Source organism: Rhincodon typus, chromosome 21 (genome assembly GCF_021869965.1).
Source record: "Rhincodon typus isolate 14 chromosome 21, sRhiTyp1.1, whole genome shotgun sequence".
Classification (NCBI taxonomy): domain Eukaryota; kingdom Metazoa; phylum Chordata; class Chondrichthyes; order Orectolobiformes; family Rhincodontidae; genus Rhincodon; species Rhincodon typus.
Genome location: NC_063352.1, coordinates 1,174,515 through 1,190,373, shown reverse-complemented (window position 1 = coordinate 1,190,373; position 15,859 = coordinate 1,174,515).

Sequence of the window (15,859 nt, the reverse complement as noted above, 5' to 3'; positions counted from 1 at the left end):
TGGTTCATGCTTACTTCGTTCAAGAAAACATCCTGATTTCTTTAGAAGTTCTAGAACTCCATGCTTTTCAGGAACTCTTCCTACATTTCCCATCTCTACATCACTTTTTTGTTGCCAATAAGTCTAAATTGGACGTAAAGGCATTTTAACCATATAAATGAGAAGAATAAACTTTTGACGCAGATGTTATTACTGCTGATGATGGAATTCTGATTCAATTGATCACATCTACATAACGAAAGTTCTACTAAATTTAAAATGTGCACGTTGTTCTCAATTACCTCATGCTATACACTGCTAACCATGAACATCAATGTACGTTAAGTTCAATTGTTTAACTTGGGGAATTTCTACATTATCTCTCTTTCTCTCACTCAGTCACTCTCTGACTCTCTCTCCCTCCCTACATACATAATATTTGAAATGGAATGTGCGTCCTTCTTTGCAACAAAATGTTGGTAGATATGATTATAGTTTAGGAAGTGGCCGGGAGCTACCTCTAGTCGTATGAGTTTGTTGAAGGAATCCTGTTTTCAATCAAACTTCCTGTGGAGAAAACTAAAGTGTTGGATGATAAAATTAAAAATCTTGTGATCTCTGCGATAACTCAGAATGGGAGGAAAATAAATGACTGTATCACCCCTCCAGTAAAGCACCTAAAATACTTCTCAAAGAGCTGAAGAATTACCAAACTGGACAAACCTTGAAAGATGTGTTTTATTAAACATGTAACTGTGCAGTAAACAAGATTCTCAAAAGAAACCTCTCAATCAGTATTGGAAAAGTACAATAGCAAAGTGGGTGCTGGATAAATGGGTACGGGCTGCAATGCATTGATTTGGGAGAAATCATCATTCAACTTCCAAAGACAAGCAGAAAAAACAGAAAACCCTGGAAATACTCAATCTGTCAGTATCAATGGAGAGAGAGAGAGACAGAAAGAGAAGTGATTTACATTTAATCCTTTCATTATTCAAAAGAGTCAGGGAAAGCTGGGGAGTTATAAATACAGCCAATAAGGTGTCAGAAGGAAAGACTTGCATTTATACAGAGCGTTTCACAGTGGCAGGATGCTTTAAAACATGTTTTTTGCATCCTTGTCCAATAAGTGCAATTTGGAAAAGCTTCAGCTTCTTCTTCCTTTTAGCAAGGAATCAGGTCTCTGTTGCTTTAAGGTGTTCACCTCCGTCCATGAGTGAAAATAGGTTGCACTGCAGTCTACTTCCAGCTAAATCATTGCTGCTTGGAGAACAGATCCTGCCTATAAAGCCTGTCACTACAGCTGGAGAAAATCTAAAGGATTGTTGAAGCTGATTTAAAGGATTTGAGCTTCAAACTCCAAGATGATGTCAGGTGTGGCTTCAGTTTATTTGGGAAAGAGATTGAAGGTTTCAGAGCAGTGAGTGACCTTCCAACTATTGTGTACAATGTTCTGAGAGTCACTGACAGGGAGGTAAGCTTTCCCCCTTATAGAGTAGTCTATAACCAGGGGCACAGTTTAAGGTACAGAGCAGGAAGCTTGGCAGGGGATTGAGGGAATGATTTTTCACCGACAGGTTTGTGATTATCTGGAATTTGCTGTCTGAAAGCTGGAGAAACTCAGCAGGTCTGACACCAACCAGTCGAGGAAGAAACAAATATTTCAAAACAGAATATTTCAAATTCAGTGTGACTTCTTCAGAACTGTACCCACTGTATTTTTCTTTTATTTGTGTGTTCCCAACTTGGTATTCTGTACCTCTTAGAATAAACAGCAACATTCCATTTGCCTTCCCCATCATTTGCTGTAGCAACAAACTAACCAGGATACCCACATTGATCTGTATTTCAGTTCTTCAACACAGGTCAGAAGCTGGGAATACTGCAGCGAGTAACTCACCTCCTGACTCCCCAAAGCCTGTCCACCATCTACAAGGCACAAGTCAGGAGTGTGATGGAATACTCCCCACTTGCCTGGATGGGGGCAGCCCCAACAACACTCAAGAAGTTTGACACCATCCAGGACAAAGCAGCCGCTTGATTGGCACTAAATCCACAAGCATCCACTCCCTCCACCACCGATGCTCAGTAACAGCAGTGTGTACTATCTACAAGATGCACTGCAGAAACTCACCAAAGGATCCTCAGACAGCACCTTCCAAACCCACGACCACTTCCATCTAGAAGGACAAGGGCAGCAGATACATGGGAACACCACTCTCTGCAAGTTCCCCTCCGAGCCACTCACCATCCTGACTTGGAAATATATCAACATTCCTTCACTGTCGCTGGGTCAAAATCCTGGAATTCCTTCACTAATGGCATTGTGGGTCAACCTACAGCACATGGACTGCAGTGGTTCAAGAAGGCAGCTCATCACCACTTTCTCAAGGGCAACTAGGGACAGTAGTAAACGCTGGGCCCAACCAGCGATGCCCACATTGCAAATTTTCTTTGGAAGGAAACATTTTCTATTTAAAAACTACTCTGCCTTTCTATTCTTCACAAATGTTTATTCCCCTACCACTGTGCACCAAATTGGCCTTTTGATGGATTGAAGGGACCTTCCAGCCACAAATCCAACATGGTGATCTGTGGTAGGCATTGCCACAAGGTACAACAATGAGATAGCCATTGGACCCAGGAGAAGAAAGTTCCAGAACAGATGAGGTTGCAGCTTTAAAAATGTTACCTCTATAAAAGTTACTCAGTCAGCAGCTTCAAGCACATGACCAAAAGCACAGAAGCTGGTGGGAACATCATCATGAGGAAGAGAGCGAGAGAGAGTGTGATAGAGAGAGTGTGATAGAGGATGAGAGAGGGATAAAGAGAGAGAGAGAGAGGGGGGTGAGTACAGAGAGAGAGGGGTAGAGAAACAGAGTGAGGGATAGAGATAGAGGGGGATAGAGAGGGATAGAGAGACAGACAGAGAGGGAGAGAGAGAGATAGACAGAAAGAGGTGACAGCTTTTACTTCTTTACTTCAAACCTGGGCGGAGGCCTCTAGTCTGGAAAGCGCTTAAAGACTAGTCACAACTGACAGTTGCAGATTCCATTGGCTAGTGAGGATGTGTAGTTGTATTCTCAGTTCGAGGTCTGGCTGGGAAGTGAACCTATCAGAACCCCATGAGCATGATTTAAAATCCCTGTTGGGCATGGGGGAGAATCTCTAAATTAATGGTGCAGAATTCAGGCTGGGAAGTAATAAACAGAGCACTTACAGCTCACACTGAGGGTTGCTGCTTTTGTGAAGAGACACAATGAGCTATTGGCCATAGGAAGGCGATCATAGGCCGGGGAAATATTTCTTACTGAGGCTGCAATACCAGGAACATTGTGAGGCAGAATTAAGGCAATAAAGTGACAATTAAAAACCTAGAACAGTCAGAATCCAACAGAAAAAGAAAGTTAGAAGGTCAGTGAGGCCACCACAAGAACAGGAGATCCATAATCTAAACCATATTTCTGGTGGGAAGAATTTATTAAGGCCATAGGCACAACACTTTATTTGGGAAAGTGATGGAAAAGGACATATTTTGTCAGTGAGACTGTGAAAGAAGGGAAACCATCTATTTTGTCTATGAGTAGGGAGGAAACTTCCTTTTTGACCAATCTGTAGTGCAATGATACAGCATGACGATTTAACAGACTTAGAAGCATTGAAAGAAAGTAAGGAGTATAAATCACTGAACAAGTAAATACTCTATTATATTGGAGAGAACCTACAGCAGATGGCATTATAAATCATGAAGATCATGGGCTGTAGCAGTTCAAGAAGACAGCTCACCACCACCTTCTCAAGGGCAACTAGGGATGGGCAATAAATACTGCCCCAGACAGCAACACCCATGTCCCACAAACGAATAAATGAAAACTAAACACTAAAAAGATACAGATACTTTTGAAGAAGTTCTACAATTTTTATTAATTACTTTAGAACAAAGAACAGAACAAAGAACAAAGAAACCTGCGCTGATCCAGATCCTCTATCTAAACCTGTCGCCTATTTCCCAAGGATCTGTATCCCTCTGCTCCCTGCCCATTCATGTATCTGTCTAGATACATCTTAAATGACGCTATCGTGCCCGACTCTACCACCTCTACTGGCAACGCGTTCCAGGCATCCACCACCCTCTGCGTAAAGAACTTTCCACACATATCTCCCTTAAACTTCTCCCCTCTCACCTTGAAATCGTGACCCCTAGTAGTTGAGTCCCCCACTCTGGGAAAAAGCTTCTTGCTATCCACCCTGTCTATACCTCTCATGATTTTGTAGACCTCAATCAGGTCCCCCCTCAACCTCCGCCTTTCTAATGTAAATAATCCTAATCTACTCAACCTCTCTTCATAGCTAGGGCCCTCCATACCAGGCAACATCCTGGTGAACCTCCTCTGCACCCTGTCCAAAGCATCCACATCCTCTTGGTAATGTGGCGACCAGAACTGTACGCAGTATTCCCAAATGTGGTCGAACCAAAGTCCTATACAACTGTAACATGACCTGCCAACTCTTGTACTCAATAGCCCGTCCGATGAATGAAAGCATGCCGCATGCCTTCTTGACCACTCTATCGACCTGCATTGCCACCTTCAGGGTACAATGGACCTGAACACCCAGATCTCTCTGTGTATCAATTTTCCCCAGGGCTTTTCCATTTACCGTATAGTTCGCTCTTGAGTTGGATCTTCCAAAATGCATCACCTCGCATTTGCCTGCATTGAACTCCATCTGCCATTTCTCCGCCCAACTCTCCAATCTATTTATATTCTGCTGCATTCTCCGACAGTCTCCTTCACTATCTGCTATTCCACCAATCTTAGTGTCATCTGCAAACTTGCTAATCAGACTATCTATACCTTCCTCCAGATCATTTAAGTATATCATAAACAACAGTGGTCCCAACACGGATCTCTGTGGAACACCACTGGTCACAGTTCTCCATTTTGAGAAACTCCCTTCCACTACAACTGTCTCCTGTTGCCCAGCCAGTTCTCTATCCATCTCGCTAGTAAACCTCGGACCCCATGCGACTTCACTTTCTCCATCAGCCTACCATGGGGAACCTTCTCAAACGCCTTACTGAAGTCCATGTATATGACATCTACAGCCCTTCCCTCATCTATCAACTTTGTCACTTCCTCAAAGAATTCTATCAAGTTAGTAAGACATGACCTTCCCTGCACAAAACCATGCTGCCTATCACTAATAAGCTCATTTTCTTCCAAATGTAAATAGACCCTGTCCCTCAGTATCTTCTCCAGCAGCTTCCCCATCACTGATGTTAGGCTCACCGGTCTATAATTACCTGGATTATCCTTGCTACCCTTCTTAAACAAGGGGACAACATTAGCAATTCTCCAGTCCTCTGGGACCTCACCCGTGCTCAAGGATGCTGCAAAGATATCTGTTAAGGCCCCAGCTATTTCATCTCTCACTTCCTTCAGTAACCTGGGATAGATCCCATCCGGATCTGGGGACTTGTCCACCCTAATGCCTTTTAGAATACCCAGCACTTCCCCCCCTCCTTATGCCGACTTGACCTAGAGTAATCAAGCATCTATCCCTAACCTCAACATCCGTCATGTCCCTCTCCTCAGTGAATACCGACGCAAAGTATTCATTAAGAATCTCACTCATTTTCTCTGACTCCTCGCATAACTTCCCTCCTTTGTCCTTGAGTGGGCCAAGCCTTTCTCCAGTTACCCTCTTGCTCCTTATGTATGAATAAAAGGCTTTGGGATTTTCCTTAACCCTGTTTGCTAAAGATATTTCATGACCCCTTTTAGCTCTCTTAATTCCTCGTTTCAGATTGGTCCTACTTTCCCAATATTCTTCCAAAGCTTCGTCTGTTTTCAGTCACCTAGACCTTATGTATGCTTCCTTTTTCCTCTTTGCTAGTCTCACAATTTCACCTGACATCCATGGTTCCCTAATCTTGCCCTTTCTATCCCTCGTTTTCACAGGGACATGTCTGTCTTGCACTCCAATCAACCTCTCTTTAAAAGCCTCCCACATATCAAATGTGGATTTACCCTCAAACAGCTGCTCCCAATCCACATTCCCCAGCTCCTGCCAAGTTTTGCTAAAGTTGGCCTTCCCCCAATTCAGCACTCTTCCTTTAGGACCACTCTCGTCTTTGTTCATCAGTATTCTAAAACTTATGGAATTGTAATCACTATTCCCAAAGTAATCCCCTACTGAAACTTCAACCACCTGGCCGGGCTCATTCCCCAACACCAGGCCCAGTATGGCCCCTTCCCAAGTTGGACTATTTACATACTGCTCCAGAAAACCTTCCTGGATGCTCCTTACAAATTCTAACACTAATTGAATCCCAGTCAATGTTGGGAAAATTAAAATCTCCCATCACCACCACCCTGTTGCTCCTACATCTTTCCATTATCTGTCTACATATTTGTGCCTCTATCTCACACTCGCTGTTGGGAGGCCTGTAGTACAGCCCCAACATTGTTACCGCATCCTTCCTATTTCTGAGCTCTGCCCATATTGCCTCACTGCTCAAGTCCGCCATAGTGCCCTCCTTCAGCACAGCTTTGATATCCTCTTTGACCAGTAATGCAACTCCTCCACCCCTTTTACCTCCCTCTCTATCCTGCCTGAAGCATCTATATCCTGGGATATTTAGTTGCCAATCTTGCCCTTCCCTCAACCAAGTCTCAGTAATATCAATAACATCATACTCCCAGGTACTAATCCAAGCCCTAAGTTCATCTGTCTTTCCTACTACACTTCTCGCATTAAAACAAATGCACCTCAGACCACCTGTCCCTTTGCGTTCATCATCTGCTCTCTGCCTATTCTTCCCCTTAGTCACACGGACTTCATTATCTAGTTCCTTCCAGGCTTTAGTTACCACCTCCTTACTGTCCACTAACATCCTCATTTGGTTCCCATCCCACTGCCACATCAGTTTAAACCCTCCCCAACAGCGTTAGCAAAAGCAGCCTCTAGGACATTGGTTCCAGTCCTGCCTAGGTGTAGACCGTCCGATTTCTAATAGTCCCACCTCCCCCAGAACCGGTCCCAATGTCCCAAAAATCTGAACCCCTCCCTCCTGCACCATCTCTCAAGGCACTCATTTATCCTGCCTATTCTTTCATTTCTACTCTGACTAGCACGTGGCACTGGTAGCAATCCTGAGATTACTACCTCTGAGGTCCTACTTTTTAACTTGGCTCCTGACTCCCTAACTTCTGCTTGTAGGACCTCATCCCGTTTTTTAACCTATATCATTGGTGCCTATATGCACCACGACAGCTGGCTGTTCGCCCTCCCCCTTCAGAATGTCCTGCAGTCGATCTGAGACATCCCTGACCCGTGCATCTGGGAGGCAGCATACTATTCGGGAGTCTCGTTTTCGACCACAGAACCGCCTATCTGCTCCCCTTACAATCGAATCCCCTATGACTATAGCCCTTCCACTCTTTTTCCTGCCCTTCTGTACAGCAGAGCCAGCCACGGTGCCATGAACCTGGCTACTGCTGCCTTCCCCTGGTGAGCCATCTCTCCCAACAGTATCCAAAACGGTATACCTGTTTTGGAGGGAGATGACCGCAGGGGACACCTGCCTTCCTGCTTTTTCTCTGCCTTTTGGTCACCCATTCCCTTTCTCCCTCAGCAATCCTAATCTGCGGTGTGACCAATTTGCTGAACGTGCTTTCCACGACTTCCTCAGCATCACGGAGGCTCCAAAGCGAGTCCATCCGCAGCTCCAGAGCCATCATGCGGTCTAACAAGAGCTGCAGCTGGACACACTTCCTGCACGTGTAGGGGTCAGGGACATCAGCCACGTCCCTGAGCTCCCACGTTGAGCAAGAGGAGCACAACATGGGCCTGGGATCTCCTGCCATTTTTACTCTTAAGCTTAACTTAGTCCCACTATAATATCAAATACTAGATAAATGAAATGAAAAAAGTTTGTACCAAATCACTCTACTTACCAGCACACGATAAAAAAAGAAAAAGAAAAACCTTACCTTATCAACACACCACAGAGTCTTTTTTTTGGGTCAGATGAGGAGGGTGGGTGGGAGACACTACACGTGTAGTGTCTCGGGTTTAGCCACTGCCCAAATATATCAGTTCACTCACCTTCCGAGAGCTCAATTCGACCGCTCCCACTCAGCTCCACGGCCGAAATGAATAACTTACCTTCCTGGCAGCCCCCTGGCCCTCGCTCTCACCGCTCCCGCTGCTGCTACTGCAAAATTATTCTCATAACAAATGAAATCCTTGAATGAGTAAAATTTAACAGGGGAGTTCAGTATCCAGCAGATTCCATAAATAATGTCATTAATGATTTTAAAAACCAAAAGAACTGCGGATGCTGTAAATCAGGAACAAAAACAAAGTTGCTGGAAAAGCTCAGCAGGTCTAGCAGCATCTGTGGAGGAGAAAACAGAGTTAACGTTTCGGGTCCAGTGACCCTTCCTCAGAACTGATAGTGGCTGGGAAAATGTCAGTTTATATGCAGAAAATAGGGAGGGGTGTGGGGTAGGGAGTAAACGATAGGATAGAACCCAAAGAGAGAGAAAGACAGTTGGACAGACAAAGGAGTTGCTGGGAGGGTGAATAGTGGTTAATGGGGAATGTTAGTGACTAACAACAGGGGGTGTGTAATGGCAGGCTATATGGTAATAAAGCCTGGTGTGTGGGATGGAGGGCTGGGACATGGGAGAGTTTAGGCCCTAAGATTATTGAACTCAATATTGAGTCTGGAGGACTGTAGGGTCCCCAAGCGGAAAATGAGGTGTTGTTCCTCCAGCTTGCGTTGGGCTTCACTGGAACACTGCAGCAAGCCAGAGACAGAGATGTTGGCCAGGGAGCAGGGTGGTGCATTGAAGTGGCAGACAACAGGTAGTTCAGCGTCTTTTTTGTGAGCAGAACGTAGATGTTCTGCGAAGCAGTCGCCAAGTTTACACTTCGTTTCCCAAATGTAGAGGAGACCACATTGTGAGCAGTGAATACAGTAGACTAGATTCTGGGAAGTGCAGGTGAAGTGCTGCTTCACCTGGAAGGTACGTTTGGGCCCTTGGATACTGGGGAGGGAGGGGGTAAATGGGCAGGGGTTGCACCTTCGCCGGTTACAGGGGAAGGTGCCATAGGGCTGTGGGGAGATGTTGGGGGTGAAGGAAGTGTGGACCAGGGTGTCCTGGAGGGAACGGTCCCTGCGGAAGGCGGACAAGGGAGAGGAGGTGAATATGTGTCTGGTGGTGGCATCTTGCTGGAGGTGGCAGAAATGGCGTCTGATGATCTTCTGGATGTGGATGCTGGTGGGATGGTAGGTGAAGATAAGGGGAACCCTATCGCTGTTGTGGGAGGGAAGAGAAGGGGTGAGGGCAGAAGTGCGGGAGATGGGTTGGACCTGATTGAGGGCCCTGTTGACAACGGAGCTGGGGAATCCTCAGTTGAGGAAGAATGTGGACATTTTGGAGGCTCCCTTGTCGAAGTTGGCCTCATCTGAACATATGTGACAGAGACAGAGGAACTGAGAAAATGGGATGGAGTCTTTACAGGAAGTTGGGTGTGAGGATGTATAGTCCAGGTAGCTGTGGGAGTTGGTGGGTTTGTAATGGATATTAGTGGCCAGTCTATCCCCAGAAATGGAAACAGAAATGTCGAGGAAGGGAAGGGAGGAGTCAGAGATAGACCAGGTGAAAGTGAGGGCAGGGTGGAAATTGGAGGCGAAATTGATGAAGTTTTCCAATTCTTGATGAGAAAGGGAAGCAGCACCGATGATATCATCAATGTATCGGACAAAGAGTTGTGAGTGGGGGCCGGAATAGGACTGGAACAAGGAATATTCCACGTACCCCATGAAGAGACAGGCATAACTAGGGCCCATGCGGGTATCCATGGCAACTCCTCTTACCTGAAGAAAATGAGAGGAGTTGAAAAAGAAGTTGTTGAGGGAAGTTGTTGTGTCATTAATGATTTTGACAGATTTGTGAAAAGACTTTGACAATGGAGATTTGAAATCAGAATTGTTGTTGGAATGGTTGATGAGTCTTTATAAGATTTATTGGAGTCTAAAGAAGACTTGATTTTGGAAGAAGGTATTCAGGCTGTGCTGGAAGCTGAAACCAAGAAGAAACACAAACAAATCCCAAGAGAAAACTCCTTTTTACAGGAGATCAATTCTTCTGTCGTTTCTCTGTTTTCCACTTTTAATTTCTCAGGCTAACTCTTTAGAGGAACAACACATACTTTATTTCCTTTTCTCCTTTCTAAAGCCAGTTCAGTGGGGAAAGCATAAAGAAAACTGGCAGCGGTAAAGGATTCTGTAATTAGGGGTGTCAATAATGATAGGATCTGCTGTGAGCAGGACTGAGAGTCCCGCATGGTGTGTTGCTTGCCTGGTGCCAAGGTAAGGGATATCTCAAACCAGGTTGAAAGGATATTAGAGAGAGAGAGAGAGAGTATCCAGTTGTTGTGGTCTGTGTTGGCACCAACAACACTGGCAGGAGCTGGCCAGAGAAATTGTGGAATGACAAGAATTAGGAACAAAATAAAGAGTGCTGATCAAGAGTTATAATCTCTGAATTATCACCTGAGCCACGCTTAAACTGGCATAAAACATTAAGGAAGTAAACACATGGCTAAGAAATGGAGGGGAAAGAGGGTTTCTATTTTGTACGGCATTGGCACCAGTACTGGGACAGGAGGAAACTGTACCATCGGAACGGGCTTCACCTGAACAGACCGGGGACTGGGATCCAGCGGAAAGTCTAAATAGGGCAACACAAGGATATTAAACTGCTAAATACAGAGAGGGGGAAGTCAATACTGTTTCAAAATCAAGTAACATGACAGAGAGTAAAGAAACAGTGAGCAGTCCTACTACAGATACAGCAGGTAATGGCAAAACGATGAGATGTATATTGATTAAACTGGACAAGGGAACTAACAAAGAGGCAAATAAAGTATCAGTGTTGAGGAACAGGTGACATGTGTGGCCGAAATAAGAGTTCTAAAAGGGGCATAAAATCACCCAAGAGAATTGTTACAGTCACACACAGGCAAAGCGGCTGGTCAGGAGCAATGTTGGCCCACTAAATGCTGAAAGTGGGGATATTATCAATCACTTTCTGGAAATGACAGACATGTTGAATAATTACCTTGTGTCAGTGTTTACAGTAGAAAAGGAGGACACTTGCTGGAAGTCCCAGGGAAATTAGTAGTGGGTCAGGAACAGGGACTGAGTAAAATTAACCTAGGTAAAACTGAAACTAAAACAGAAGTTACTGAAAAAGCTCAGCAGGTCTGGCAGCATCTGTGAAGCGAAATCAGAGTTAACTTTTCGGCCTGGTGACCCTTCCTCAGAACTGAAGGTAGCTAGGAAAATGTCAGTTTATATGCGGAAGATACGGTGAGGGGGTGGTGGGGGGGGCAGGGGGGTGGGGTGGTGGTAACCAAAGTAAAACAGTGGTTTTAGGATATTAGTGGAATTAAAAATTGGCAGATCTCCAGAACGTGATGGTCTCTATGTGAAGGTATTAAAGGAAGTAGGGGAACACTTTGTAGACACTCTAAGTGTAATGTCTCAGAATTCCCTAGATACAGGAGTTATCCCTCAGGATTGGAAAATTGCACATGTCCATTTGCTTTTTAAGAAAGGCAAAAAAGGAAACCCAGGCAATTACAGATGAGTTAGCCTAATATCTGTCATGGGGAAATTGTTTGAGTCTGTAATCAGGGAGGGGATAACTGAACACCTTGAAACTTTTCACTAAATCAGGGAGAGCCAGTATGGATTCATGGCAGGTAGGTCATGCCTGACAAACCTCATGGAATTTTTGAAGAAGTGACTGAGGTGGTGGACAGGGAAATGTCTATGGATGTTGTTTATATAGACTTCTAAAAGGCATTTGGTAAAGTCCCACAGAAGAGACTGTTAACACAGAAATGGGAGCAGGCCATTCAATGCTGGGTTGGTGCTGGGACCCCAGCTATTCACAATATATATTAATGATTTGGATGAGGGAATAAAATGTAACATCTCCAAGTTTGCAGATGGTACCAAGTTGGGTGGGAGGGTGAACTGTAACGAGGATGCAGAGATCCTTCAGCATGATCTCAACAGCTTGGGTGAGTAGGCAAATCAATGGGAGATGCAGTATAAATAGATAAATGAGGTTATTCTCTTTGGAAGCAAAAACAAGAAGGCAGATTCCTACCTGAAAGGCTGTAAATTGGGAGAGGGGTGTGTGCAGTGGGACCTGGGTGTCCTTGTGCACCAGTCGCTGAAGGTCAGCATGCAGGTGCAGCAGGCGGTAAAGAAGGTAAATGGTATGTTGGCCTTCATTGCGAGAGGTTTAGAGTACAGGAACAGGGATGTGTTGTTGCAGTTATACAGGGCCTCGGTGAGACCACACCTAGAATATTGTGTGCAGTTTTGGTCTCTTTTCCTGAGGAAGGATGCTCTTGCTCTCGAGGGAGTGCAGTGAAGGTTTACCAGGCTGATTCTGGGGATGGCAGGTCTGACGTATGAGGAGAGATTGACTAGGTTGGGATTGTTTTCACTGGAGTTCAGACAAATGAGGGGAGGATCTCACAGAGACTTATAAAATTCTAACAGGACTGGACAGGGTAGATGCAGGGAGGATGTTCTTGATGGTGGATGTGTCTAGAACCAGGGGTCACAGTCCGAGGATTCAGGGTGGACTATTTAGAACGGAGATGAGGAGACATTTCTTCACCCAAAGAGTGGTGAGCCTGTGGAATTCATTATCACAGAAAGCAGTTGATGTGAAAACATTGAATGTATTCGAGAGGCAACTAGATATAGCACTTGGGGCGAATGGGATCGAAGGTTATGGGGAGAAAGCAGGATTAGGCTAGTGAGTTGGACGATCAGCCATGATCGTGATGAATTGCTGAGTAGGCTCGAAGGGCCGAATGGCCTGCCTCTACCTTCTATGTTTCTACGTTTCTACTCAGCCCCTTGAGCCTGATCCAGCAGTCAATGGGATCATGGCTGATATGTGGCCTAATTCCGTATTCCTGCCTTTGGAACCTAACTACTGAACAGGAAATGGCAGGGTAGGTAAAGATAAATTATTTCCACCGGTTGGGGATTCTATAACTAGGCAACATCATCTGAGAATGAGGGCCAGACCATTCAGTAGAGATGTTAGGAGACACTTCTACACACAAAGGGTGGGAGAGGTTTGGAACTCTCTTCAACAAATGACAGTGGATGCTGAATCAGTTGTTAATTTTAATTCTGAAATAAATAAATTTTTGTTAAGTCTATACATTAAGGGATATGGGCCAAAGGCAGGTGTATGGAGTTAGGCACAGATCAGTCATGATCTCATTGAGTGGTGGAACAGGCTCAAGGGGCTGAATGGCCTACTCCTGTTCCTATGTTCCTAAATGCCTAAAATCTGTTTTTAATTTCCAGCTGACGTTCTTGCATATTCTAATTTCTCTCCTCTTACTAATCTGTTAATCGTTCTTTACTTTTTTTGTTATATTCTGCCCATTTGTAGTAATTTTGTTGGACTGCAACACATTTCATTCTGATAGGTGCAAATCTTCCGATATTTCTTCGAGTGGGAGCTTTCTCGGTAAACACACTCAGACGAAACAGCTTCTAAGAAACCCTGGAAACAAAACTAAATTACTCCAGTCAGAAAAGAATGCACTCTTTATCAGACATATGGAGTGTCCATTGGCTGCTCTCTACAAATTCCTAAAATGCTTCTCCGATCCTGCAACGGGGTTAGATATTCAAAACAGAACCAGCCTTCCTATTCTGAGGAGACAGTGTGACAGCAACTAATGTAAATCTGAATAATTATCAGTAGCTGAAGAGAAAGCTATGAGTCTCTTTATCCTGAGTCTCTAAGTTGAGCTATTTATTACAATTGGCACAAAGGATCCAATAAGATGAACTGAGTGATGACAGCTTTACAACAATTACTTTATGGAAAGACAACCTCTCATGCAATAAAAGGCATCATCTTTAAAATAATGTTTTCACTCTTCTCAGAATCAGCCATGAGTGATGGTTAACTGGTTAGAATTAATCAGCAGGTGCAGTTTAATATAATATTAACAAACAATTCTGAATTTGGGATCGAATTTCCTCAGAAGTGTCTCAGTCTGCTGCAGACTTTCACAAGAACGTTATTTAATTGTACACGAATCTCAGAAAATTCACAGTTTCTTCACAAAGCGATTAAAGGGCATAGACTTTATTCCAACAACTGTACAAGCATTGATGACACTTCACCTTGAGAATGGTACACGTACAGTTTTAGTTTCACGAGCTGAGGAAGTTTATGTTTGTCCTAGAAGGGATGTAAACAAGTCTGGAATGACAAGTTTGTCCAATTAGAACAGATTGAGGGAAGGGATTGAGAAGAATGGGAGATGATCGAAATGAAAGATATAAATTTGTGGATTACTGTGGAATTTATAAAGCAGGCTCAGAGTGTCAAGATAAGTGCAGGTTTAAAATGTAGAAACAAACTGTAAGTGGATCAGAGAGGTGCCACAAGAACATAAGAACCAAGAGCAGAACAGCTGTCTGACCTTTCAGCCTGCTGCACTGTTCAATAAGATCGTAGCTGATCTTTTCGTGGGCTTAGCTCCACTCACTCACCCTCTCACCATGACCCTTAATTCCTTCACTGTTCAAATAATTATCTATCTTAGCTCTAAAAACATTCAATGAGGAAATTTCAGCTACTTCACTGGTCAGAGAATTCCACAGATTCACAACCCTCTGGGTGAAGATTTTCCTCCTTAACTCAGTCCTAAATCTGCTCCCCCCTTATATTGAGGCTATGCCCCCTAGCTCTAGTTTCACTTGCCAGTGGAAACATCCTCCCTGCTTCTGTCATATCTATTCTCTTCATAATTTTATATGTTTCTATAACATCCGCCCTCATTCTTCCAAATTCCAATGAATATAATCCCAGTCTATTCAACCTCTCCTCATAAGCCCGCCCTCTCAACTCCGGAATCATCCTAGTGAACTTCCTCTGCACCCCCTCCAGTGCCAGTCCATCCTTTCTCAAGTAAGGAGACCAAAACTGTACACAGTACTCCAGGTGTGGCCTCATCAGCACCCTATACAGCTGTAACATAGCCTCCGTGTTTGTAAACTCTATCCCTCCAGCAATGAAGGACACTATTCCATTTACCCTCTTAATTACCTGCTGCACCTGCAAACCAACCTTCTGTGATTCATGCACAAGGACACCCAGGTCCCTCTGCACAGCAGCATGCTGCATTTTTTATTGTTCAAATAATAGTCCCTTTTCCTGTTATTCCTACCAAAATGGATGACTTCACATTTATCAACATTGTACTCCATCTGCCAGACCTTCGCCCACTCATCGAACTTCTCTATATCCCTCTGCAAACTTTCAGAGTCCTCTGCACACTTTGCTCTACCACTCACCTTAGTGTCATCCACAAACTTTGACACACTACACGTGGTCCCCAACATCACATCATCGATGTAAACTGTAAACAACTGTGGTCCCAACACTGATCCCTGAGGCACACCACTAGTCACTGATCGCCAACCAGAAAAACACACATTTATCTCCACTCTTTGTTTCCTGTTAGTTAATCAATCCTCTATCCATGTTAATACATTACCCGTAACGCCGTGCACCTTTATCTTATGCAGCAGCCTTTTGTGCGGCACCTTGTCGAAAGCCTTTTGGAAATCCAGATACACCACATCTACTGGGTCCCTATTGTCCACCGCCCTCACAATGTCTTCGTAGAATTCCAGTAAACTAGTTAAACATGACCTGCCTTTTGTGAACCCATGCTGCTTGCCCAATGAGACAATTTCTATCCAGATGTCTTGTTATTTCTTCCTTGTTGATAGATT